This window comes from Arachis hypogaea, chromosome 16 (assembly GCF_003086295.3).
Source record: "Arachis hypogaea cultivar Tifrunner chromosome 16, arahy.Tifrunner.gnm2.J5K5, whole genome shotgun sequence".
Taxonomy (NCBI): Eukaryota; Viridiplantae; Streptophyta; class Magnoliopsida; order Fabales; family Fabaceae; genus Arachis; species Arachis hypogaea.
In genome coordinates this window covers 68,630,193-68,651,206 of record NC_092051.1, presented here as the reverse complement: position 1 = coordinate 68,651,206, position 21,014 = coordinate 68,630,193, and the positions used below count along the sequence as shown (strand labels likewise).

Genomic DNA, 21,014 nt, shown 5'->3' with positions numbered 1-21,014 from the left:
AGTTGATTTGAGTGGTTTGTATTCGACAGAAGCTAAATTGCATGAGATGTAAAGGGAGAAGGGTAGATTGCAGAAAATTAAAGAGCAAAGAAAGTAAATAAGCTGAATCTTAAAGAACAAGTAATGTAAATTGCAGAAACTTAGATTGCAAGAAATGTAAATTGTAGAATCTTAAAGTGCAAGAAATGTAAATGGCTTGAATTATAAAGGGAATTGGGAAGTGGATTTGCAGAAATTAAACAAGGAAAAGTAAATTGCATTAATCAGACAAGTAGAAAGTGACTTGAATTGAACCGGATCTCAAACGGAAATGTAAATGAACTTGAAAAGCTTTAAACAGAGAATTTAAAATGCAAACTCCAGATCTCAGGACCCAAGAGACTAGATAACCGAGTCTAGATCTCAATGCCTTCCTAGATCCAAATGTGGAATTCAATTGCAAGAAATTAAAGATCAAAACAGAAGAAAGCTTGAATGTAAATCTCAATTCTCCAATGATGCAGTAAAAGAAACAGAAAGAGATCTCAAGGTGAGATTGAGACAGAATTTCCCCAATTCTCAACACCCAAGACTCAAGACAAGTGTAATTGAAATTGAAAACAAGAAAACTAAGAGGAAGAGAATTCAATTCTCCTTCCCCAAACTCAGAAACTCAGAACAGTTCAAAATCCAAAAGCTCTCAAAAAAAACTACTCAGCAAAAACTCAAAGGAAAAGCTCCCCGAAAAACTTAAATCCTAAGCTATTTATACACTTTCTTCAAATGGTCTTCAAGCCTTGAATTGGGCCTTTGCTCTTGATGGAATTGGGTTGATAAAGGCCTTGGTTGATTGCTCTTGGAGTTGGAGAAAGATCCATTGTGAACCGGGTTGAAATCATGAAAGTTTGAGTAAAAGTTTGAGGCAAACTTTTACTCAAACTTTTTATACCAGATGGCTTCACTTGCTGCTACCAACATTTGGTCTAAAGTTTGAGGTCAAACTTTTGCTCAAACGTTGGCCCCCTTGTGCATGTGTGGCACCAACGTTTGCCAAAAAGCTTGAGGCAAACGTTGGCACAAACTTTTCTCCTCCAGGGTGTGCAAGTGTGGCGCCAACATTTGCCAAAAAGTTTGAGGCAAACGTTGGCGCATGCTTTTTTCCTCCAGGGTGTTGGTTTTGTGATGCCAACGTTTGCCAAAAAGTTTGAGGCAAACGTTGGCTTAAGCTTTTCTCCCAAAAGTTTGAGCTAAAGTTTGAGGCAAACTTTTGCTCAAGCTTTTTTCCTCTAGAGTGTTTTCAATTCTTCCAAAAGTTTGAGCTAAAGTTTGAGGCAAACTTTGGCTCAAACTTTTTTCCTCTGGCATGTTTTCAACTCTTCTAAAAGTTTGAGAAAAAGTTTGAGGCAAACTTTGGCTCAAACTTTTTGTTCTCTCTTGCTCCTAGCCATTCCTTCTTCTTTCAACCTTCTTCAAAACTCTTTCCACCTATCATCAATCAATCAAAACAATCAAAGCTATGCCTCAAATCATGAGATTGTGTTTCTTTCATAATATATGATAATTATAGCATAAAATCTCATGAAAGTGCATGAATTCATACATGGTTGATTGAATTAAAGGAAACATGGAAATCTACCCAATTGGCTTGCTTATGGCTTAAGAAAGTACATAAAATCAATTGAAAACAAAAGAAAAAGGCTAGTGAAACTAGGCTAAGATGGCTTGTCTTCACAACACCAAACTTAAAGCTTGCTTGTCCCCAAGCAAGAAAAGAATTATGCTCAAAGGTTCTTTCAATCAGAATGGATTTGAAAAATTACATGTACTATCCTGTGAGTGAAGTGATCAAGTGACAGTGGGGTGAACTCTAAATTATATGCTCATGCAAGGGCTTCAGTGCTTACTAGTCCCTACATCTTGGGGGTCTTAGGTCCTAGGATTTTCATCCAAATGATATCATGGAGATCTCTCTATAGGTAATCACCTTGAAGCAGCTTATGATTTCTGTGTTTTGGCCTTGACTCTAAGTGTCATGTCTCAAAGCGGCTCTTTAGATAAGCTTTCAATCAATACTCCTAAACCAGTTGGTTTTAAGGTATTAGGTGTTAAAGCACCCCTTAGTATTTACTTGCTCAAGCCTCTCTCTTTGACACACTTCGACCACAAGCATTTACTAGGATAATAACTCTTTGAGTTCTTGTTTCTTTCTTCTTTTCTGCCTAGTAATTGATGCTCAAAGCCTTGGGCCATGTTCTTTTTGTTTTTGTATTTTCTTTATTTTCTTTTGTTTTGTTTGCTGCTTCTCGGATCAAAAAATTTTTGATAATCTCCACAATACTTCTTTGAACTTCATGTCCTGCCTATGAGCTCCCATGCAAGTTTTCATAAGCATGCAACATCAATACATAATCATACAACTAGAACCACCACTTCTCCTAATCTTTTGCTTGCCTCAAAATTGTTTAATTCCTCAATCCTTCTTTCCAAAGAACTTTCATGTGATGCATTTTTGAAAAATTGAGTGCAAACAAGTTTTGGGGAGTATAGTGTTGTAAATGATCAAGCAATCTTGCTTATTGAATTACAGAAAAACTATACTAGACAGAAGGACAGATAGGGGTATATTATCACTTTCAATCACAGCAATATCTGCTAATAAACAATACAACCTTTTGGAGTTTACTTGTTGTCCTCTTTCTCATCATCATTGCTGGTCTTCACATTCCTCTTTCACCTCTTTGATTGATGATGCTAAGTCTTCCAAAAGTTTGTATGGTGTTCTGCAGTGTTATTGAAAGTTGCTTGTTCCCCAAGCACTTAGAAACAATGGTTAGCATGCATGATTTAATTGTGGGCCTTTGAACTTACTTTGGTGTGGGAACACCAAACTTAGTATCTTGCCAATGGTTCTTATGCATCAGATTAACCATATGTGGAACTCTTTTTCTTTTTTTTTTCAAAAGCAATAGAACTAAAGACTAGGAAACAGCAGAATAGTTAACTAGTTCGTCTAGATGCTTGAAGCTAGCATTATGCAGAAAGTGAGAATGTGTTTTATGATGGAATTTTGGTGGAATACCAAACTTAGAATCCTTCATTCTCCTTTATATTGTTTTGGTGTGTAACACCAAACTTAGCTTCTTGCAATATAGATGAAGTTAATTAACCTTTTTATTAAAATAACTATGGAAAGAAAACTACCTCAGGTTGGGTTGCCTCCCAACAAGCGCTCTTTTATTGTCATTAGCTTGACATCCTTCATCCTCTGATCATGGAAGTTGAGGCTTTTGTTGCCTTTGGTTTCCCCCTCTCACCGTGGGCCTTTCCTTGATGATTTTTTCTTTTCCCGTAGCCTTCTCACTTTTTTCCATAACTGCTTTCCCTTTCAACCCAGCAGCTTTTTCACTGTTCTTTGGGTCATCTTCAGTGGCCCTTAGGGATATATTTGCCTCTCTCTCGCCCAATTCAGCAAGGTTTTGAACCAGTTGTTTCATTTGCCTTTCAACTCTTCTGAGTGAGACCTCTTGGTTCCTGCTTATCATCTCTTGATTTTTCCTTATTTCTTCCTGCTCTATTGTTATCATTTCTTGAACTTTCATGAATCTTTACATCATCATTTCTAGAACATAGAGTCTTTGAGAGTTTGGAATTGGTTGTGGTTGTGTCAACTGTGATGGTTGATGAGAGTCATTTTGGGCGAGTGGTGAGATAGGACGGGGTTGGAAGTGTGTGTATTGGGATGGTGTGTGATGATTGTTGTTGTGGGGGTGGTTTTTATGTTGGTTTTTGAAGTAGGGGTTGTTGCAGTTGAAGTCCCTTGGTTTTTGATTTTGGTTTTCAACCCCTCTCCAGTTAGATTGAGTTCTCCAGGGTGGGTTGTACACATCATTCTGAGTCCTACGTTGGAACATGCTTGAGGAGCTGTCTGGAGAGTATGATCGCTCATGACTTGGTTGCTCATAGTTAATTACTCCAGAACCTTTTTCAGGTTGATTCCAACAATGGGGATTTTGAGGTGAGTTCTGTGCATTTGCCACAGCATGTTGCAGTTCATCTATTTTTCTGTTAATCAGCTCCAATTGTTGCTTAAGCTGTTGATGTATCTGCTCGCTTTGGGCCATGACTGCACGAATACCTTCAATTTCCTTTTCTTGTGCGAATGGTTGCACTCCTGCCTCTGGTTTAACAGTTCTCTGAGGTGGCTTCAGCTTGGCTAGGAGTTCAATCATTAGTTCTTCCCGTCCGATGATGTTTCCTTTTGGGAAAGCTTCAAACCACTGAGCAATATCGTTCATGGTGATGAGTGGTTGCTCGTCATCTAAGGTGGGGGTATTACTCCCATGCTTACTGGAGTTTGTTGGGTTCTTCTCCATGATCTGCACAATCACAAATAGTCCAAATGAAGATTGAATTAAAGGAAACATGGAAATCTACCCAATTGGCTTGCTTATGGCTTAAGAAAGTGCATAAAATCAGTTGAAAACAAAAGAAAAAGGCTAGTGAAACTAGGCTAAGATGGCTTGTCATCAAGCACGACGTAAAAAAAATAAAAAAAAAAGAGGTGCTACAACTGCGGAATTCTGATAGGATCCGGTGCATTAGTGCTGGTATGATCGCTCCTGTTAAAGTATGCGCACACAATTATCATAAGCATGTCTCGCGACGTAGGGTAAGTCGAGCTGTGAATCCCTGCGGGGCCCGTGCGAACTTGCCGAAAATCAGGTCATTGAGGCTCGCTTTAGCTAAGCTATTCAATAAAACGTCGTTTACAGAACAAGGGTAAGCACGACATAAAAAAAAAAGTGGTGCAACACGAGGACTTCCCAAGAGGTCACCCATCCTAGTACTACACTCGTCCTAGTACTACTCTCGCCCAAGCACGCTTAACTGCGGAGTTCTGATGGGATCCGGTGCATTAGTGCTGGTATGATCGCACCTATTAAAGTATGCGCACACAATTATCATAAGCATGTCTCGCGACGTAGGGTAAGTCGAGCTGTGGAGCCCTGCGGGGCCCGTGTGAGCTTGCCAAAAATCAGGTCATTGAGGTTCGCTTTAGCAAAACTATTCAAGTTAGCATCGATTAAAGAACGAGGGTAAGCACGACGTAAAAAAAAAAGGGTGCAACATGAGGACTTCCCAGGAGGTCATCCTAGTACTACTCTTGCCCAAGCACGCTTAACTGTAGAGTTCTGATGGGATCCGGTGCATTAGTGCTGGTATGATCGCACCTGTTAAAGTATGCGCACACAATTATCATAAGCATGTCTCGCAACGTAGGGTAAGTCGAGCTGCGAATGCCTACGGGGACCGTGCGAGCTTGCCGAAAATCAGGTCATTGAGGATCGCTTTAGGTAAACTATTCAAGATAGTGTCGTTTAAAGAACGAGGGTAAGCACGACGTAAAAAAAAACAAAAAAAAAAGAGGTGTAACATGAGGACTTCCCAGGAGGTCACCCATCCTAGTACTACTCTCGTCCTAGTACTACTCTCGCCCAAGCACGCTTAACTGCGGAGTTCTGATGGGATCCGATGCATTAGTGCTGGTATGATCGCACCTATTAAAGTATGCGCACACAATTATCATAAGCATGTCTCGCGACGTAGGGTAAGTCGAGCTGCGAAGCCCTGCGGGGCCCGTGTGAGATTGCTGAAAATCAGGTCATTGAGGTTCGCTTTAGCAAAACTATTAAAGTTACCGTCGTTTAAAGAACGAGGGTAAGCACGACGTAAAAAAAAAAGTGGTGCAACACGAGGACTTCCCAGGAGGTCACCCATCCTAGTACTACTCTCGCCCAAGCACGCTTAACTGCGGAGTTCGGATGGGAACCGGTGCATTAGTGCTGGTATGATCGCACTTGTTAAAGTATGCGCACACAATTAGCATAAGCATGTCTCACGACGTAGGGTAAGTCTAGCTGCGAATCCCTGTGGGGTCCGTGCGAGCTTGCCGAAAATCAGGTCATTGAGGCTCGCTTTAGCTAAACTATTTAATATAGCGTTGTTTAAAAAACAAAGGTAAGCACGACGAAAAAAAAAAAAGAGGTGCAACACGAGGACTTCCCAGGAGCCGCTTAACTGCGGAATTCTGATAGGATCCGGTGCATTAGTGCTGGTATGATCGCACCTGTTAAAGTATGCGCACACAATAATCATAAGCATGTCTCGCGACGTAGGGTAAGTTGAGCTCCGAATCCCTGCGTTGCCCGTGCGAACTTGCCGAAAATCAGGTCATTGAGGCTCGCTTTAGCTAAGCTATTCAATATAGCGTCGTTTAAAGAACAAGGGTAAGCACGACGTAAAAAAAAAAAGGTGCTACACGAGGACTTCCCAAGAGGTCACCCATCCTAGTACTACTCTCTCCCAAGCACGCTTAACTGCGGAATTCTGATGGGATCCGGTCTATTAGTGCTGGTATGATCGTACCTGTTAAAGTATGCGCACACAATTATCATAAGCATGTCTCGCGACGTAGGGTAAGTCGGCTGCGAATCCCTGCGGGGCTCGTGCAAGCTTGCCGAAAATCAGGTCATTGAGGCTCGCTTTAGCTAAACTATTCAAGATAGCGTCGTTTAAAGAATGAGGGTAAGCATGACGTAAAAAAAACAAAAAAAAAGAGGTGCAACATGAGGACTTCCAAAGAGGTCACCCATCCTAGTACTACTCTCGTCCTAGTACTACTCTCGCCCAAACACGCTTAACTGCGGAGTTCTGATGGGATCCGGTGCATTAGTGCTGGTATGATCGCACCTATTAAAGTATGCGCACACAATTATCATAAGCATGTCGCGCGACGTAGGGTAAGTCGAGCTGCGAAGCCCTGCGGGGCCCGTGTGAGCTTGCCGAAAATTAGGTCATTGAGGTTTGCTTTAGCGAATCTATTCAAGTTAGTGTCGTTTAAAGAACGAGGGTAAGCACGACGTAAAAAAAAGAGGTGCAACACGAGCAATTCCCGGGAGGTCAACCATCCAAGAACTACTCTCGCCCAAGCACGCTTAAATGCGGAGTTCTGATGGGATCCGGTGCATTAGTGCTGGTATGATGGCACCTGTTAAAGTATGCGCACACAATTATCATAAGCATGTCTCGCGACGTAGGGTAACTCGAGCTGCGAATCGCTGCGGGGCTCGTGCGAGCTTGCCAAAAATCAGGTCATTGAGGCTCGCTTTAGCTAAGCTATTCAATATAGCATCGTTTAAAGAATAAGGGTAAGCACGACGTAAAAAAAAAGGTGCTACACGAGGACTTCCCAGGAGGTCACCCATCCTAGTACTACTCCCGCCCAAGCACGCTTAACTGCGGAATTCTGATGGGATCCGGTCCATTAGTGCTAGTATGATCGTACCTGTTAAAGTATGCGCACACAATTATCATAAGCATGTCTCGCGACGTAGGGTAAGTCGAGGTACGAATCCCTGTGGGGCTCGTGCAAGCTTGCCGAAAATCAGGTCATAGAGGCTCGCTTTAGCTAAACTATTCAAGATAGCATCGTTTAAAGAACGAGGGTAAGCACGACTTAAAAAAAAACAAAAAAAAAGAGGTGCAACATGAGGACTGCCAAAGAGGTCACCCATCCTAGTACTACCCTCGTCCTAGTACTACTCTCGGCCAAACACGCTTAACTACGGAGTTCTGATGGGATCCGGTGCATTAGTACTGGTATGATCGCACCTATTAAAGTATGCGCACACAATTATCATAAGCATGTCTCGCGACGTAGGATAAGTCGAGCTGCGAAGCCCTGCGGGGCCCGTGTGAGCTTGCCAAAAATCAGGTCATTGAGGTTCGCTTTAGCGAAACTATTCAAGTTAGCGTCGTTTAAAGAACGAGGGTAAGCACGACGTAAAAAAAAAAGGGTGCAACATGAGGACTTCCCAGGAGGTCATCCTAGTACTACTCTTGCCCAAGCACGCTTAACTGTAGAGTTCTGATGGGATCCGGTGCATTAGTGCTGGTATGATCGCACCTGTTAAAGTATGCGCACACAATTATCATAAGCATGTCTCGCAACGTAGGGTAAGTCGAGCTGCGAAGCCCAACGGGGCCCGTGCGAGCTTGCCGAAAATCAGGTCATTGAGGATCGCTTTAGGTAAACTATTCAAGATAGTGTCGTTTAAAGAACGAGGGTAAGCACGACGTAAAAAAAAACCAAAAAAAAAGAGGTGTAACATGACGACTTCCCAGGAGGTCACCCATCCTAGTACTACTCTCGTCCTAGTACTACTCTCGCCCAAGCACGCTTAACTGCGGAGTTCTGATGGGATCCGATGCATTAGTGCTGGTATGATCGCACCTATTAAAGTATGCGCACACAACTATCATAAGCATGTCTCGCGACGTAGGGTAAGTCGAGCTGCGAAGCCCTGCGGGGCCCGTGTGAGATTGCTGAAAATCAGGTCATTGAGGTTCGCTTTAGCAAAACTATTAAAGTTACCGTCGTTTAAAGAACGAGGGTAAGCACGACGTAAAAAAAAAAGTGGTGCAACACGAGGACTTCCCAGGAGGTCACCCATCCTAGTACTACTCTCGCCCAAGCACGCTTAACTGCGGAGTTAGGATGGGAACCGGTGCATTAGTGCTGGTATGATCGCACTTGTTAAAGTATGCGCACACAATTATCATAAGCATGTCTCGCGACGTAGGGTAAGTCTAGCTGCGAATCCCTGTGGGGTCCGTGCGAGCTTGCCGAAAATCAGGTCATTGAGGCTCGCTTTAGCTAAACTATTTAATATAGCGTTGTTTAAAGAACCAAGGTAAGCACAACGAAAAAAAAAAAAAGAGGTGCAACACGAGGACTTCCCAGGAGCCGCTTAACTGCGGAATTCTGATAGGATCCGGTGCATTAGTGCTGGTATGATCGCACCTGTTAAAGTATGCGCACACAATAATCATAAGCATGTCTCGTGACGTAGGGTAAGTCGAGCTCCGAATCCCTGCGTTGCCCGTGCGAACTTACCGAAAATCAGGTCATTGAGGCTCGCTTTAGCTAAGCTATTCAATATAGCGTCGTTTAAAGAACAAGGGTAAGCACGACGTAAAAAAAAAAAGGTGCTACACGAGGACTTCCCAAGAGGTCACCCATCCTAGTACTACTCTCTCCCAAGCACGCTTAACTGCGGAATTCTGATGGGATCCGGTCTATTAGTGCTGGTATGATCGTACCTGTTAAAGTATGCGCACACAATTATCATAAGCATGTCTCGCGACGTAGGGTAAGTCGGCTGCGAATCCCTGCGGGGCTCGTGCAAGCTTGCCGAAAATCAGGTCATTGAGGCTCGCTTTAGCTAAACTATTCAAGATAGCGTCGTTTAAAGAATGAGGGTAAGCATGACGTAAAAAAAAACAAAAAAAAAGAGGTGCAACATGAGGACTTCCAAAGAGGTCACCCATCCTAGTACTACTCTCGTCCTAGTACTACTCTCGCCCAAACACGCTTAACTACGGAGTTCTGATGGGATCCGGTGCATTAGTGCTGGTATGATCGCACCTATTAAAGTATGCGCACACAATTATCATAAGCATGTCGCGCGACGTAGGGTAAGTCGAGCTGCGAAGCCCTGCGGGGCCCATGTGAGCTTGCCGAAAATTAGGTCATTGAGGTTTGCTTTAGCGAATCTATTCAAGTTAGTGTCGTTTAAAGAACGAGGGTAAGCACGACGTAAAAAAAAGAGGTGCAACACGAGCAATTCCCGGGAGGTCAACCATCCAAGAACTACTCTCGCCCAAGCACGCTTAACTGCGGAGTTCTGATGGGATCCGGTGCATTAGTGCTGGTATGATGGCACCTGTTAAAGTATGCGCACACAATTATCATAAGCATGTCTCGCGACGTAGGGTAACTCGAGCTGCGAATCGCTGCGGGGCTCGTGCGAGCTTGCCAAAAATCAGGTCATTGAGGCTCGCTTTAGCTAAGCTATTCAATATAGCGTCGTTTAAAGAATAAGGGTAAGCACGACGTAAAAAAAAAGGTGCTACACGAGGACTTCCCAGGAGGTCACCCATCCTAGTACTACTCCCGCCCAAGCACGCTTAACTGCGGAATTCTGATGGGATCCGGTCCATTAGTGCTAGTATGATCGTACATGTTAAAGTATGCGCACACAATTATCATAAGCATGTCTCGCGACGTAGGGTAAGTCGAGGTACGAATCCCTGTGGGGCTCGTGCAAGCTTGCCGAAAATCAGGTCATAGAGGCTCGCTTTAGCTAAACTATTCAAGATAGCATCGTTTAAAGAACGAGGGTAAGCACGACTTAAAAAAAAACAAAAAAAAAGAGGTGCAACATGAGGACTTCCAAAGAGGTCACCCATCCTAGTACTACCCTCGTCCTAGTACTACTCTCGGCCAAACACGCTTAACTACGGAGTTCTGATGGGATCCGGTGCATTAGTACTGGTATGATCGCACCTATTAAAGTATGCGCACACAATTATCATAAGCATGTCTCGCGACGTAGGATAAGTCGAGCTGCGAAGCCCTGCGGGGCCCGTGTGAGCTTGCCAAAAATCAGGTCATTGAGGTTCGCTTTAGCGAAACTATTCAAGTTAGCGTCGTTTAAAGAACGAGGGTAAGCACGACGTAAAAAAAAAAGGGTGCAACATGAGGACTTCCCAGGAGGTCATCCTAGTACTACTCTTGCCCAAGCACGCTTAACTGTAGAGTTCTGATGGGATCCGGTGCATTAGTGCTGGTATGATCGCACCTGTTAAAGTATGCGCACACAATTATCATAAGCATGTCTCGCAACGTAGGGTAAGTCGAGCTGCGAAGCCCAACGGGGCCCGTGCGAGCTTGCCGAAAATCAGGTCATTGAGGATCGCTTTAGGTAAACTATTCAAGATAGTGTCGTTTAAAGAACGAGGGTAAGCACGACGTAAAAAAAAACCAAAAAAAAAGAGGTGTAACATGACGACTTCCCAGGAGGTCACCCATCCTAGTACTACTCTCGTCCTAGTACTACTCTCGCCCAAGCACGCTTAACTGCGGAGTTCTGATGGGATCCGATGCATTAGTGCTGGTATGATCGCACCTATTAAAGTATGCGCACACAACTATCATAAGCATGTCTCGCGACGTAGGGTAAGTCGAGCTGCGAAGCCCTGCGGGGCCCGTGTGAGATTGCTGAAAATCAGGTCATTGAGGTTCGCTTTAGCAAAACTATTAAAGTTACCGTCGTTTAAAGAACGAGGGTAAGCACGACGTAAAAAAAAAGTGGTGCAACACGAGGACTTCCCAGGAGGTCACCCATCCTAGTACTACTCTCGCCCAAGCACGCTTAACTGCGGAGTTCGGATGGGAACCGGTGCATTAGTGCTGGTATGATCGCACTTGTTAAAGTATGCGCACACAATTATCATAAGCATGTCTCGCGACGTAGGGTAAGTCTAGCTGCGAATCCCTGTGGGGTCCGTGCGAGCTTGCCGAAAATCAGGTCATTGAGGCTCGCTTTAGCTAAACTATTTAATATAGCGTTGTTTAAAGAACCAAGGTAAGCACAACGAAAAAAAAAAAAAAAGAGGTGCAACACGAGGACTTCCCAGGAGCCGCTTAACTGCGGAATTCTGATAGGATCCGGTGCATTAGTGCTGGTATGATCGCACCTGTTAAAGTATGCGCACACAATAATCATAAGCATGTCTCGTGACGTAGGGTAAGTCGAGCTCCGAATCCCTGCGTTGCCCGTGCGAACTTGCCGAAAATCAGGTCATTGAGGCTCGCTTTAGCTAAGCTATTCAATATAGCGTCGTTTAAAGAACAAGGGTAAGCACGACGTAAAAAAAAAAAAGGTGCTACACGAGGACTTCCCAAGAGGTCACCCATCCTAGTACTACTCTCTCCCAAGCACGCTTAACTGCGGAATTCTGATGGGATCCGGTCTATTAGTGCTGGTATGATCGTACCTGTTAAAGTATGCGCACACAATTATCATAAGCATGTCTCGCGACGTAGGGTAAGTCGGCTGCGAATCCCTGCGGGGCTCGTGCAAGCTTGCCGAAAATCAGGTCATTGAGGCTCGCTTTAGCTAAACTATTCAAGATAGCGTCGTTTAAAGAATGAGGGTAAGCATGACGTAAAAAAAAAAAAAAAAAAAGAGGTGCAACATGAGGACTTCCAAGAGGTCACCCATCTTAGTACTACCTCGTCCTAGTACTACTCTCGCCAAACACGCTTAACTACGGAGTTCTGATGGGATCCGGTGCATTAGTACTGGTATGATCGCACCTATTAAAGTATGCGCACACAATTATCATAAGCATGTCTCGCGACGTAGGATAAGTCGAGCTGCGAAGCCCTGCGGGGCCCGTGTGAGCTTGCCAAAATCAGGTCATTGAGGTTCGCTTTAGCGAAACTATTCAAGTTAGCGTCGTTTAAAGAACGAGGGTAAGCACGACGTAAAAAAAAAAGGGTGCAACATGAGGACTTCCCAGGAGGTCATCCTAGTACTACTCTTGCCCAAGCACGCTTAACTGTAGAGTTCTGATGGGATCCGGTGCATTAGTGCTGGTATGATCGCACCTGTTAAAGTATGCGCACACAATTATCATAAGCATGTCTCGCAACGTAGGGTAAGTCGAGCTGCGAAGCCCAACGGGGCCCGTGCGAGCTTGCCGAAAATCAGGTCATTGAGGATCGCTTTAGGTAAACTATTCAAGATAGTGTCGTTTAAAGAACGAGGGTAAGCACGACGTAAAAAAAAAAAAAAAAAGAGGTGTAACATGACGACTTCCCAGGAGGTCACCCATCCTAGTACTACTCTCGTCCTAGTACTACTCTCGCCCAAGCACGCTTAACTGCGGAATTCTGATGGGATCCGATGCATTAGTGCTGGTATGATCGCACCTATTAAAGTATGCGCACACAATATCATAAGCATGTCTCGCGACGTAGGGTAAGTCGAGCTGCGAAGCCCTGCGGGGCCCGTGTGAGATTGCTGAAAATCAGGTCATTGAGGTTCGCTTTAGCAAAACTATTAAAGTTACCGTCGTTTAAAGAACGAGGGTAAGCACGACGTAAAAAAAAAAGTGGTGCAACACGAGGACTTCCCAGGAGGTCACCCATCCTAGTACTACTCTCGCCCAAGCACGCTTAACTGCGGAGTTCGATGGGAACCGGTGCATTAGTGCTGGTATGATCGCACTGTTAAAGTATGCGCACACAATTATCATAAGCATGTCTCGCGACGTAGGGTAAGTCTAGCTGCGAATCCCTGGGGGTCCGTGCGAGCTTGCCGAAAATCAGGTCATTGAGGCTCGCTTTAGCTAAACTATTTAATATAGCGTTGTTTAAAGAACCAAGGTAAGCACAACGAAAAAAAAAAAAAAAGAGGTGCAACACGAGGACTTCCCAGGAGCCGCTTAACTGCGGAATTCTGATAGGATCCGGTGCATTAGTGCTGGTATGATCGCACCTGTTAAAGTATGCGCACACAATAATCATAAGCATGTCTCGTGACGTAGGGTAAGTCGAGCTCCGAATCCCTGCGTGCCCGTGCGAACTTGCCGAAAATCAGGTCATTGAGGCTCGCTTTAGCTAAGCTATTCAATATAGCGTCGTTTAAAGAACAAGGGTAAGCACGACGTAAAAAAAAAAGGTGCTACACGAGGACTTCCCAGAGGTCACCCATCCTAGTACTACTCTCTCCCAAGCACGCTTAACTGCGGAATTCTGATGGGATCCGGTCTATTAGTGCTGGTATGATCGTACCTGTTAAAGTATGCGCACACAATTATCATAAGCATGTCTCGCGACGTAGGGTAAGTCGGCTGCGAATCCCTGCGGGGCTCGTGCAAGCTTGCCGAAAATCAGGTCATTGAGGCTCGCTTTAGCTAAACTATTCAAGATAGCGTCGTTTAAAGAATGAGGGTAAGCATGACGTAAAAAAAAACAAAAAAAAGAGGTGCAACATGAGGACTTCCAAGAGGTCACCCATCCTAGTACTACTCTCGTCCTAGTACTACTCTCGCCCAACACGCTTAACTACGGAGTTCTGATGGGATCCGGTGCATTAGTGCTGGTATGATCGCACCTATTAAAGTATGCGCACACAATTATCATAAGCATGTCGCGCGACGTAGGGTAAGTCGAGCTGCGAAGCCCTGCGGGGCCCGTGTGAGCTTGCCGAAAATTAGGTCATTGAGGTTGCTTTAGCGAAACTATTCAAGTTAGTGTCGTTTAAAGAACGAGGGTAAGCACACGTAAAAAAAAAAGAGGTGCAACATGAGGACTTCCCAGGAGGTCACCCATCCTAGTACTACTCTCGCCCAAGCACGCTTAACTGCGGAGTTCTGATGGGATCCGGTGCATTAGTGCTGGTATGATCGCACCTGTTAAAGTATGCGCACACAATTATCATAAGCATGTCTCGCGACGTAGGGTAATCGAGCTGCGAATCCTGCGGGGCCGTGCGAGCTTGCCGAAAATCAGGTCATTGAGGCTCGCTTTAGCTAAGCTATTCAATATAGCGTCGTTTAAAGAACAAGGGTAAGCACGACGTAAAAAAAAAAAAAGGTGCTACACGAGGACTTCCCAGGAGGTCACCCATCCTAGTACTACTCTCGCCCAAGCACGCTTAACTGCGGAATTCTGATGGGATCCGGTGCATTAGTGCTGGTATGATCGACCTGTTAAAGTATGCGCACACAATTATCATAAGCATGTCTCGCGACGTAGGGTAAGTCGAGCTGCGAATCCCTGGGGGCCCGTGCGAGCTTGCCGAAAATCAGGTCATTGAGGCTCGCTTTAGCTAAACTATTCAAGATAGCATCGTTTAAAGAACGAGGGTAAGCACGACGTAAAAAAAAAAAAAAAAAAGAGGTGCAACATGAGGACTTCCAGAGGTCACCCATCCTAGTACTACCTCGTCCTAGTACTACTCTCGCCAAGCACGCTTAACTGCGGAGTTCTGATGGGATCCGGTGCATTAGTACTGGTATGATCGCACCTATTAAAGTATGCGCACACAATTATCATAAGCATGTCTCGCGACGTAGGATAAGTCGAGCTGCGAAGCCCTGCGGGGCCCGTGTGAGCTTGCCAAAATCAGGTCATTGAGGTTCGCTTTAGCGAAACTATTCAAGTTAGCGTCGTTTAAAGAACGAGGGTAAGCACGACGTAAAAAAAAAAAGGGTGCAACATGAGGACTTCCCAGGAGGTCCATCCTAGTACTACTCTTGCCCAAGCACGCTTAACTGCGAGTTCTGATGGGATCCGGTGCATTAGTGCTGGTATGATCGCACCTGTTAAAGTATGCGCACACAATTATCATAAGCATGTCTCGCGACGTAGGGTAAGTCGAGCTGCGAATCCCTACGGGGCCCGTGCGAGCTTGCCGAAAATCAGGTCATTGAGGCTCGCTTTAGCTAAACTATTCAAGATAGCGTCGTTTAAAGAACGAGGGTAAGCACGACGTAAAAAAAAAAAAAAAAAAGAGGTGCAACAGAGGACTTCCCAGGAGGTCACCCATCCTAGTATCCTAGTACTACTCTCGCCCAAGCACGCTTAACTGCGGAGTTCTGATGGGATCCGGTGCATTAGTGCTGGTATGATCGCACCTATTAAAGTATGCGCACACAATTATCATAAGCATGTCTCGCGACGTAGGGTAAGTCGAGCTGCGAAGCCCTGCGGGGCCCGTGTGAGCTTGCCGAAAATCAGGTCATTGAGGTTCGCTTTAGCTAAACTATTCAAGTTAGCGTCGTTTAAAGAACGAGGGTAAGCACGACGTAAAAAAAAAAAGAGGTGCAACACGAGGACTTCCCAGGAGGTCACCCATCCTAGTACTACTCTCGCCCAAGCACGCTTAACTGCGGAGTTCTGATGGGATCCGGTGCATTAGTGCTGGTATGATCGCACCTGTTAAAGTATGCGCACACAATTATCATAAGCATGTCTCGCGACGTAGGGTAAGTCGAGCTGCGAATCCCTGCGGGGCCCGTGCGAGCTTGCCGAAAATCAGGTCATTGAGGCTCGCTTTAGCTAAACTATTCAATATAGCGTCGTTTAAAGAACAGGGTAAGCACGACGTAAAAAAAAAAAAAAAAGAGGTGCAACACGAGGACTTCCCAGGAGGTCACCCATCCTAGTACTACTCTCGCCCAAGCACGCTTAACTGCGGAATTCTGATGGATCCGGTGCATTAGTGCTGGTATGATCGCACCTGTTAAAGTATGCGCACACAATTATCATAAGCATGTCTCGCGACGTAGGGTAAGTCGAGCTGCGAATCCCTGCGGGCCCGTGCGAGCTTGCCGAAAATCAGGTCATTGAGGCTCGCTTTAGCTAAACTATTCAATATAGCGTCGTTTAAAGAACAAGGGTAAGCACGACGTAAAAAAAAAAAAAAGGTGCTACACGAGGACTTCCCAGGAGGTCACCCATCCTAGTACTACTCTCGCCCAAGCACGCTTAACTGCGGAATTCTGATGGGATCCGGTGCATTAGTGCTGGTATGATCGCACCTGTTAAAGTATGCGCACACAATTATCATAAGCATGTCTCGCGACGTAGGGTAAGTCGAGCTGCGAATCCCTGCGGGGCCCGTGCGAGCTTGCCGAAAATCAGGTCATTGAGGCTCGCTTTAGCTAAACTATTCAAGATAGCGTCGTTTAAAGAACGAGGGTAAGCACGACGTAAAAAAAAAAAAAAAAAGAGGTGCAACAGAGGACTTCCAGAGGTCACCCATCCTAGTACTACTCTCGCCCAAGCACGCTTAACTGCGGAGTTCTGATGGGATCCGGTGCATTAGTGCTGGTATGATCGCACCTGTTAAAGTATGCGCACACAATTATCATAAGCATGTCTCGCGACGTAGGGTAAGTCGAGCTGCGAATCCCTGCGGGGCCCGTGCGAGCTTGCCGAAAATCAGGTCATTGAGGCTCGCTTTAGCTAAACTATTCAAGTTAGCGTCGTTTAAAGAACGAGGGTAAGCACGACGTAAAAAAAAAAAAGAGGTGCAACACGAGGACTTCCCAGGAGGTCACCCATCCTAGTACTACTCTCGCCCAAGCACGCTTAACTGCGGAGTTCTGATGGGATCCGGTGCATTAGTGCTGGTATGATCGCACCTGTTAAAGTATGCGCACACAATTATCATAAGCATGTCTCGCGACGTAGGGTAAGTCGAGCTGCGAATCCCTGCGGGGCCCGTGCGAGCTTGCCGAAAATCAGGTCATTGAGGCTCGCTTTAGCTAAACTATTCAATATAGCGTCGTTTAAAGAACAGGGTAAGCACGACGTAAAAAAAAAAAAAGGTGCTACACGAGGACTTCCCAGGAGGTCACCCATCCTAGTACTACTCTCGCCCAAGCACGCTTAACTGCGGAATTCTGATGGGATCCGGTGCATTAGTGCTGGTATGATCGCACCTGTTAAAGTATGCGCACACAATTATCATAAGCATGTCTCGCGACGTAGGGTAAGTCGAGCTGCGAATCCCTGCGGGGCCCGTGCGAGCTTGCCGAAAATCAGGTCATTGAGGCTCGCTTTAGCTAAACTATTCAAGATAGCGTCGTTTAAAGAACGAGGGTAAGCACGACGTAAAAAAAAAAAAAAAAAGAGGTGCAACAGAGGACTTCCCAGAGGTCACCCATCCTAGTACTACTCTCGCCCAAGCACGCTTAACTGCGGAGTTCTGATGGGATCCGGTGCATTAGTGCTGGTATGATCGCACCTATTAAAGTATGCGCACACAATTATCATAAGCATGTCTCGCGACGTAGGGTAAGTCGAGCTGCGAATCCCTGCGGGGCCCGTGCGAGCTTGCCGAAAATCAGGTCATTGAGGCTCGCTTTAGCTAAACTATTCAAGTTAGCGTCGTTTAAAGAACGAGGGTAAGCACGACGTAAAAAAAAAAAAGAGGTGCAACACGAGGACTTCCCAGGAGGTCACCCATCCTAGTACTACTCTCGCCCAAGCACGCTTAACTGCGGAGTTCTGATGGGATCCGGTGCATTAGTGCTGGTATGATCGCACCTGTTAAAGTATGCGCACACAATTATCATAAGCATGTCTCGCGACGTAGGGTAAGTCGAGCTGCGAATCCCTGCGGGGCCCGTGCGAGCTTGCCGAAAATCAGGTCATTGAGGCTCGCTTTAGCTAAACTATTCAATATAGCGTCGTTTAAAGAACAGGGTAAGCACGACGTAAAAAAAAAAAAAAAAGGTGCACACGAGGACTTCCCAGGAGGTCACCCATCCTAGTACTACTCTCGCCCAAGCACGCTTAACTGCGGATTCTGATGGGATCCGGTGCATTAGTGCTGGTATGATCGCACCTGTTAAAGTATGCGCACACAATTATCATAAGCATGTCTCGCGACGTAGGGTAAGTCGAGCTGCGAATCCCTGCGGGGCCCGTGCGAGCTTGCCGAAAATCAGGTCATTGAGGCTCGCTTTAGCTAAACTATTCAATATAGCGTCGTTTAAAGAACGAGGGTAAGCACGACGTAAAAAAAAAAAAAAGAGGTGCAACACGAGGACTTCCCAGGAGGTCACCCATCCTAGTACTACTCTCGCCCAAGCACGCTTAACTGCGGAGTTCTGATGGGATCCGGTGCATTAGTGCTGGTATGATCGCACCTGTTAAAGTATGCGCACACAATTATCATAAGCATGTCTCGCGACGTAGGGTAAGTCGAGCTGCGAATCCCTGCGGGCCCGTGCGAGCTTGCCGAAAATCAGGTCATTGAGGCTCGCTTTAGCTAAACTATTCAAGATAGCGTCGTTTAAAGAACGAGGGTAAGCACGACGTAAAAAAAAAAAAAAAGAGGTGCAACACGAGGACTTCCCAGGAGGTCACCCATCCTAGTACTACTCTCGCCCAAGCACGCTTAACTGCGGAGTTCTGATGGGATCCGGTGCATTAGTGCTGGTATGATCGCACCTGTTAAAGTATGCGCACACAATTATCATAAGCATGTCTCGCGACGTAGGGTAAGTCGAGCTGCGAATCCCTGCGGGGCCCGTGCGAGCTTGCCGAAAATCAGGTCATTGAGGCTCGCTTTAGCTAAACTATTCAAGTATAGCGTCGTTTAAAGAACGAGGGTAAGCACGACGTAAAAAAAAAAAAAAAAGAGGTGCACACGAGGACTTCCCAGGAGGTCACCCATCCTAGTACTACTCTCGCCCAAGCACGCTTAACTGCGGATTCTGATGGGATCCGGTGCATTAGTGCTGGTATGATCGCACCTGTTAAAGTATGCGCACACAATTATCATAAGCATGTCTCGCGACGTAGGGTAAGTCGAGCTGCGAATCCCTGCGGGCCCGTGCGAGCTTGCCGAAAATCAGGTCATTGAGGCTCGCTTTAGCTAAACTATTCAATATAGCGTCGTTTAAAGAACGAGGGTAAGCACGACGTAAAAAAAAAAAAAAAAGAGGTGCAACACGAGGACTTCCCAGGAGGTCACCCATCCTAGTACTACTCTCGCCCAAGCACGCTTAACTGCGGAGTTCTGATGGGATCCGGTGCATTAGTGCTGGTATGATCGCACCTGTTAAAGTATGCGCACACAATTATCATAAGCATGTCTCGCGACGTAGGGTAAGTCGAGCTGCGAATCCCTGCGGGGCCCGTGCGAGCTTGCCGAAAATCAGGTCATTGAGGCTCGCTTTAGCTAAACTATTCAAGTATAGCGTCGTTTAAAGAACGAGGGTAAGCACGACGTAAAAAAAAAAAAAGAGGTGCAACACGAGGACTTCCCAGGAGGTCACCCATCCTAGTACTACTCTCGCCCAAGCACGCTTAACTGCGGATTCTGATGGGATCCGGTGCATTAGTGCTGGTATGATCGCACCTGTTAAAGTATGCGCACACAATTATCATAAGCATGTCTCGCGACGTAGGGTAAGTCGAGCTGCGAATCCCTGCGGGCCCGTGCGAGCTTGCCGAAAATCAGGTCATTGAGGCTCGCTTTAGCTAAACTATTCAATATAGCGTCGTTTAAAGAACAGGGTAAGCACGACGTAAAAAAAAAAAAAAGAGGTGCAACACGAGGACTTCCCAGGAGGTCACCCATCCTAGTACTACTCTCGCCCAAGCACGCTTAACTGCGGAATTCTGATGGGATCCGGTGCATTAGTGCTGGTATGATCGCACCTGTTAAAGTATGCGCACACAATTATCATAAGCATGTCTCGCGACGTAGGGTAAGTCGAGCTGCGAATCCCTGCGGGGCCCGTGCGAGCTTGCCGAAAATCAGGTCATTGAGGCTCGCTTTAGCTAAACTATTCAATATAGCGTCGTTTAAAGAACGAGGGTAAGCACGACGTAAAAAAAAAAAAAAGAGGTGCAACACGAGGACTTCCCAGGAGGTCACCCATCCTAGTACTACTCTCGCCCAAGCACGCTTAACTGCGGAGTTCTGATGGGATCCGGTGCATTAGTGCTGGTATGATCGCACCTGTTAAAGTATGCGCACACAATTATCATAAGCATGTCTCGCGACGTAGGGTAAGTCGAGCTGCGAATCCCTGCGGGGCCCGTGCGAGCTTGCCGAAAATCAGGTCATTGAGGCTCGCTTTAGCTAAACTATTCAAGTTAGCGTCGTTTAAAGAACGAGGGTAAGCACGACGTAAAAAAAAAAAAAAGAGGTGCAACACGAGGACTTCCCAGGAGGTCACCCATCCTAGTACTACTCTCGCCCAAGCACGCTTAACTGCGGAATTCTGATGGGATCCGGTGCATTAGTGCTGGTATGATCGCACCTGTTAAAGTATGCGCACACAATTATCATAAGCATGTCTCGCGACGTAGGGTAAGTCGAGCTGCGAATCCCTGCGGGCCCGTGCGAGCTTGCCGAAAATCAGGTCATTGAGGCTCGCTTTAGCTAAACTATTCAATATAGCGTCGTTTAAAGAACGAGGGTAAGCACGACGTAAAAAAAAAAAAAGAGGTGCACACGAGGACTTCCCAGGAGGTCACCCATCCTAGTACTACTCTCGCCCAAGCACGCTTAACTGCGGAGTTCTGATGGGATCCGGTGCATTAGTGCTGGTATGATCGCACCTTTAAAGTATGCGCACACAATTATCATAAG

The 21,014-nt window shown here is 45.8% G+C and overlaps 31 non-coding genes and 19 pseudogenes across 31 annotated transcripts; all 50 read right to left on the bottom strand.

Annotated features, from left to right (window-relative positions):
* Positions 1–4,781: 4,781 nt before the first annotated feature.
* On the bottom strand, positions 4,782–4,917 carry LOC112759267 (5S ribosomal RNA; annotated as a pseudogene).
* A 180-nt stretch (positions 4,918–5,097) lies between these two features.
* LOC112759635 (5S ribosomal RNA) lies at positions 5,098–5,212 on the bottom strand (annotated as a pseudogene).
* Positions 5,213–5,403: 191 nt separating this feature from the next.
* On the bottom strand, positions 5,404–5,539 carry LOC112759555 (5S ribosomal RNA; annotated as a pseudogene).
* A 181-nt stretch (positions 5,540–5,720) lies between these two features.
* Positions 5,721–5,839, bottom strand: LOC112760644 (5S ribosomal RNA). Its single transcript, XR_003181075.1, has one exon. It is a non-coding gene; the product is annotated as a 5S ribosomal RNA (ribosomal RNA).
* A 449-nt stretch (positions 5,840–6,288) lies between these two features.
* LOC112759470 (5S ribosomal RNA) lies at positions 6,289–6,407 on the bottom strand. Its single transcript, XR_003180213.1, has one exon. It is a non-coding gene; the product is annotated as a 5S ribosomal RNA (ribosomal RNA).
* A 188-nt stretch (positions 6,408–6,595) lies between these two features.
* On the bottom strand, positions 6,596–6,731 carry LOC112759423 (5S ribosomal RNA; annotated as a pseudogene).
* Positions 6,732–6,910: 179 nt separating this feature from the next.
* Positions 6,911–7,029, bottom strand: LOC112759297 (5S ribosomal RNA). The gene has a single exon (XR_003180070.1). It is a non-coding gene; the product is annotated as a 5S ribosomal RNA (ribosomal RNA).
* A 178-nt stretch (positions 7,030–7,207) lies between these two features.
* On the bottom strand, positions 7,208–7,326 carry LOC112759295 (5S ribosomal RNA). Its single transcript, XR_003180068.1, has one exon. It is a non-coding gene; the product is annotated as a 5S ribosomal RNA (ribosomal RNA).
* A 190-nt stretch (positions 7,327–7,516) lies between these two features.
* LOC112759461 (5S ribosomal RNA) lies at positions 7,517–7,652 on the bottom strand (annotated as a pseudogene).
* Positions 7,653–7,832: 180 nt separating this feature from the next.
* On the bottom strand, positions 7,833–7,947 carry LOC112759633 (5S ribosomal RNA; annotated as a pseudogene).
* A 191-nt stretch (positions 7,948–8,138) lies between these two features.
* Positions 8,139–8,274, bottom strand: LOC112759693 (5S ribosomal RNA; annotated as a pseudogene).
* A 181-nt stretch (positions 8,275–8,455) lies between these two features.
* LOC112762226 (5S ribosomal RNA) lies at positions 8,456–8,574 on the bottom strand. The gene has a single exon (XR_003182572.1). It is a non-coding gene; the product is annotated as a 5S ribosomal RNA (ribosomal RNA).
* A 450-nt stretch (positions 8,575–9,024) lies between these two features.
* On the bottom strand, positions 9,025–9,143 carry LOC112759469 (5S ribosomal RNA). Its single transcript, XR_003180212.1, has one exon. It is a non-coding gene; the product is annotated as a 5S ribosomal RNA (ribosomal RNA).
* Positions 9,144–9,332: 189 nt separating this feature from the next.
* On the bottom strand, positions 9,333–9,468 carry LOC112759434 (5S ribosomal RNA; annotated as a pseudogene).
* A 179-nt stretch (positions 9,469–9,647) lies between these two features.
* LOC112762192 (5S ribosomal RNA) lies at positions 9,648–9,766 on the bottom strand. Its single transcript, XR_003182540.1, has one exon. It is a non-coding gene; the product is annotated as a 5S ribosomal RNA (ribosomal RNA).
* Positions 9,767–9,944: 178 nt separating this feature from the next.
* Positions 9,945–10,063, bottom strand: LOC112759380 (5S ribosomal RNA). Its single transcript, XR_003180143.1, has one exon. It is a non-coding gene; the product is annotated as a 5S ribosomal RNA (ribosomal RNA).
* Positions 10,064–10,253: 190 nt separating this feature from the next.
* LOC112759272 (5S ribosomal RNA) lies at positions 10,254–10,389 on the bottom strand (annotated as a pseudogene).
* A 180-nt stretch (positions 10,390–10,569) lies between these two features.
* On the bottom strand, positions 10,570–10,684 carry LOC112759631 (5S ribosomal RNA; annotated as a pseudogene).
* Positions 10,685–10,875: 191 nt separating this feature from the next.
* LOC112759692 (5S ribosomal RNA) lies at positions 10,876–11,011 on the bottom strand (annotated as a pseudogene).
* Positions 11,012–11,191: 180 nt separating this feature from the next.
* Positions 11,192–11,310, bottom strand: LOC112760632 (5S ribosomal RNA). Its single transcript, XR_003181064.1, has one exon. It is a non-coding gene; the product is annotated as a 5S ribosomal RNA (ribosomal RNA).
* Positions 11,311–11,763: 453 nt separating this feature from the next.
* On the bottom strand, positions 11,764–11,882 carry LOC112759467 (5S ribosomal RNA). Its single transcript, XR_003180210.1, has one exon. It is a non-coding gene; the product is annotated as a 5S ribosomal RNA (ribosomal RNA).
* A 189-nt stretch (positions 11,883–12,071) lies between these two features.
* LOC112759626 (5S ribosomal RNA) lies at positions 12,072–12,204 on the bottom strand (annotated as a pseudogene).
* A 179-nt stretch (positions 12,205–12,383) lies between these two features.
* On the bottom strand, positions 12,384–12,498 carry LOC112759630 (5S ribosomal RNA; annotated as a pseudogene).
* A 188-nt stretch (positions 12,499–12,686) lies between these two features.
* On the bottom strand, positions 12,687–12,822 carry LOC112759737 (5S ribosomal RNA; annotated as a pseudogene).
* Positions 12,823–13,002: 180 nt separating this feature from the next.
* LOC112762201 (5S ribosomal RNA) lies at positions 13,003–13,120 on the bottom strand. Its single transcript, XR_003182549.1, has one exon. It is a non-coding gene; the product is annotated as a 5S ribosomal RNA (ribosomal RNA).
* A 448-nt stretch (positions 13,121–13,568) lies between these two features.
* Positions 13,569–13,686, bottom strand: LOC112759642 (5S ribosomal RNA; annotated as a pseudogene).
* Positions 13,687–13,874: 188 nt separating this feature from the next.
* Positions 13,875–14,008, bottom strand: LOC112759550 (5S ribosomal RNA; annotated as a pseudogene).
* Positions 14,009–14,187: 179 nt separating this feature from the next.
* On the bottom strand, positions 14,188–14,306 carry LOC112759820 (5S ribosomal RNA). The gene has a single exon (XR_003180299.1). It is a non-coding gene; the product is annotated as a 5S ribosomal RNA (ribosomal RNA).
* A 177-nt stretch (positions 14,307–14,483) lies between these two features.
* Positions 14,484–14,605, bottom strand: LOC112762286 (5S ribosomal RNA). Its single transcript, XR_003182628.1, has one exon. It is a non-coding gene; the product is annotated as a 5S ribosomal RNA (ribosomal RNA).
* Positions 14,606–14,791: 186 nt separating this feature from the next.
* On the bottom strand, positions 14,792–14,923 carry LOC112759684 (5S ribosomal RNA; annotated as a pseudogene).
* A 180-nt stretch (positions 14,924–15,103) lies between these two features.
* LOC112759667 (5S ribosomal RNA) lies at positions 15,104–15,218 on the bottom strand (annotated as a pseudogene).
* Positions 15,219–15,407: 189 nt separating this feature from the next.
* Positions 15,408–15,533, bottom strand: LOC112759466 (5S ribosomal RNA; annotated as a pseudogene).
* A 182-nt stretch (positions 15,534–15,715) lies between these two features.
* LOC112761798 (5S ribosomal RNA) lies at positions 15,716–15,834 on the bottom strand. The gene has a single exon (XR_003182175.1). It is a non-coding gene; the product is annotated as a 5S ribosomal RNA (ribosomal RNA).
* A 186-nt stretch (positions 15,835–16,020) lies between these two features.
* On the bottom strand, positions 16,021–16,138 carry LOC112761534 (5S ribosomal RNA). Its single transcript, XR_003181925.1, has one exon. It is a non-coding gene; the product is annotated as a 5S ribosomal RNA (ribosomal RNA).
* A 182-nt stretch (positions 16,139–16,320) lies between these two features.
* Positions 16,321–16,439, bottom strand: LOC112760176 (5S ribosomal RNA). Its single transcript, XR_003180628.1, has one exon. It is a non-coding gene; the product is annotated as a 5S ribosomal RNA (ribosomal RNA).
* Positions 16,440–16,627: 188 nt separating this feature from the next.
* On the bottom strand, positions 16,628–16,743 carry LOC112759255 (5S ribosomal RNA). The gene has a single exon (XR_003180034.1). It is a non-coding gene; the product is annotated as a 5S ribosomal RNA (ribosomal RNA).
* A 183-nt stretch (positions 16,744–16,926) lies between these two features.
* Positions 16,927–17,045, bottom strand: LOC112761681 (5S ribosomal RNA). Its single transcript, XR_003182064.1, has one exon. It is a non-coding gene; the product is annotated as a 5S ribosomal RNA (ribosomal RNA).
* A 181-nt stretch (positions 17,046–17,226) lies between these two features.
* On the bottom strand, positions 17,227–17,345 carry LOC112760165 (5S ribosomal RNA). The gene has a single exon (XR_003180617.1). It is a non-coding gene; the product is annotated as a 5S ribosomal RNA (ribosomal RNA).
* Positions 17,346–17,533: 188 nt separating this feature from the next.
* On the bottom strand, positions 17,534–17,650 carry LOC112762215 (5S ribosomal RNA). Its single transcript, XR_003182562.1, has one exon. It is a non-coding gene; the product is annotated as a 5S ribosomal RNA (ribosomal RNA).
* Positions 17,651–17,833: 183 nt separating this feature from the next.
* On the bottom strand, positions 17,834–17,952 carry LOC112761564 (5S ribosomal RNA). Its single transcript, XR_003181953.1, has one exon. It is a non-coding gene; the product is annotated as a 5S ribosomal RNA (ribosomal RNA).
* A 184-nt stretch (positions 17,953–18,136) lies between these two features.
* LOC112762216 (5S ribosomal RNA) lies at positions 18,137–18,253 on the bottom strand. The gene has a single exon (XR_003182563.1). It is a non-coding gene; the product is annotated as a 5S ribosomal RNA (ribosomal RNA).
* Positions 18,254–18,438: 185 nt separating this feature from the next.
* Positions 18,439–18,557, bottom strand: LOC112761445 (5S ribosomal RNA). Its single transcript, XR_003181840.1, has one exon. It is a non-coding gene; the product is annotated as a 5S ribosomal RNA (ribosomal RNA).
* Positions 18,558–18,742: 185 nt separating this feature from the next.
* On the bottom strand, positions 18,743–18,861 carry LOC112761328 (5S ribosomal RNA). The gene has a single exon (XR_003181728.1). It is a non-coding gene; the product is annotated as a 5S ribosomal RNA (ribosomal RNA).
* Positions 18,862–19,049: 188 nt separating this feature from the next.
* Positions 19,050–19,166, bottom strand: LOC112762183 (5S ribosomal RNA). Its single transcript, XR_003182532.1, has one exon. It is a non-coding gene; the product is annotated as a 5S ribosomal RNA (ribosomal RNA).
* Positions 19,167–19,352: 186 nt separating this feature from the next.
* Positions 19,353–19,471, bottom strand: LOC112761212 (5S ribosomal RNA). The gene has a single exon (XR_003181618.1). It is a non-coding gene; the product is annotated as a 5S ribosomal RNA (ribosomal RNA).
* Positions 19,472–19,656: 185 nt separating this feature from the next.
* Positions 19,657–19,774, bottom strand: LOC112760281 (5S ribosomal RNA). The gene has a single exon (XR_003180730.1). It is a non-coding gene; the product is annotated as a 5S ribosomal RNA (ribosomal RNA).
* Positions 19,775–19,957: 183 nt separating this feature from the next.
* LOC112759749 (5S ribosomal RNA) lies at positions 19,958–20,076 on the bottom strand. The gene has a single exon (XR_003180293.1). It is a non-coding gene; the product is annotated as a 5S ribosomal RNA (ribosomal RNA).
* Positions 20,077–20,261: 185 nt separating this feature from the next.
* On the bottom strand, positions 20,262–20,380 carry LOC112761097 (5S ribosomal RNA). The gene has a single exon (XR_003181508.1). It is a non-coding gene; the product is annotated as a 5S ribosomal RNA (ribosomal RNA).
* Positions 20,381–20,565: 185 nt separating this feature from the next.
* On the bottom strand, positions 20,566–20,684 carry LOC112759738 (5S ribosomal RNA). The gene has a single exon (XR_003180292.1). It is a non-coding gene; the product is annotated as a 5S ribosomal RNA (ribosomal RNA).
* Positions 20,685–20,867: 183 nt separating this feature from the next.
* LOC112760141 (5S ribosomal RNA) lies at positions 20,868–20,985 on the bottom strand. Its single transcript, XR_003180593.1, has one exon. It is a non-coding gene; the product is annotated as a 5S ribosomal RNA (ribosomal RNA).
* Positions 20,986–21,014: the final 29 nt, after the last annotated feature.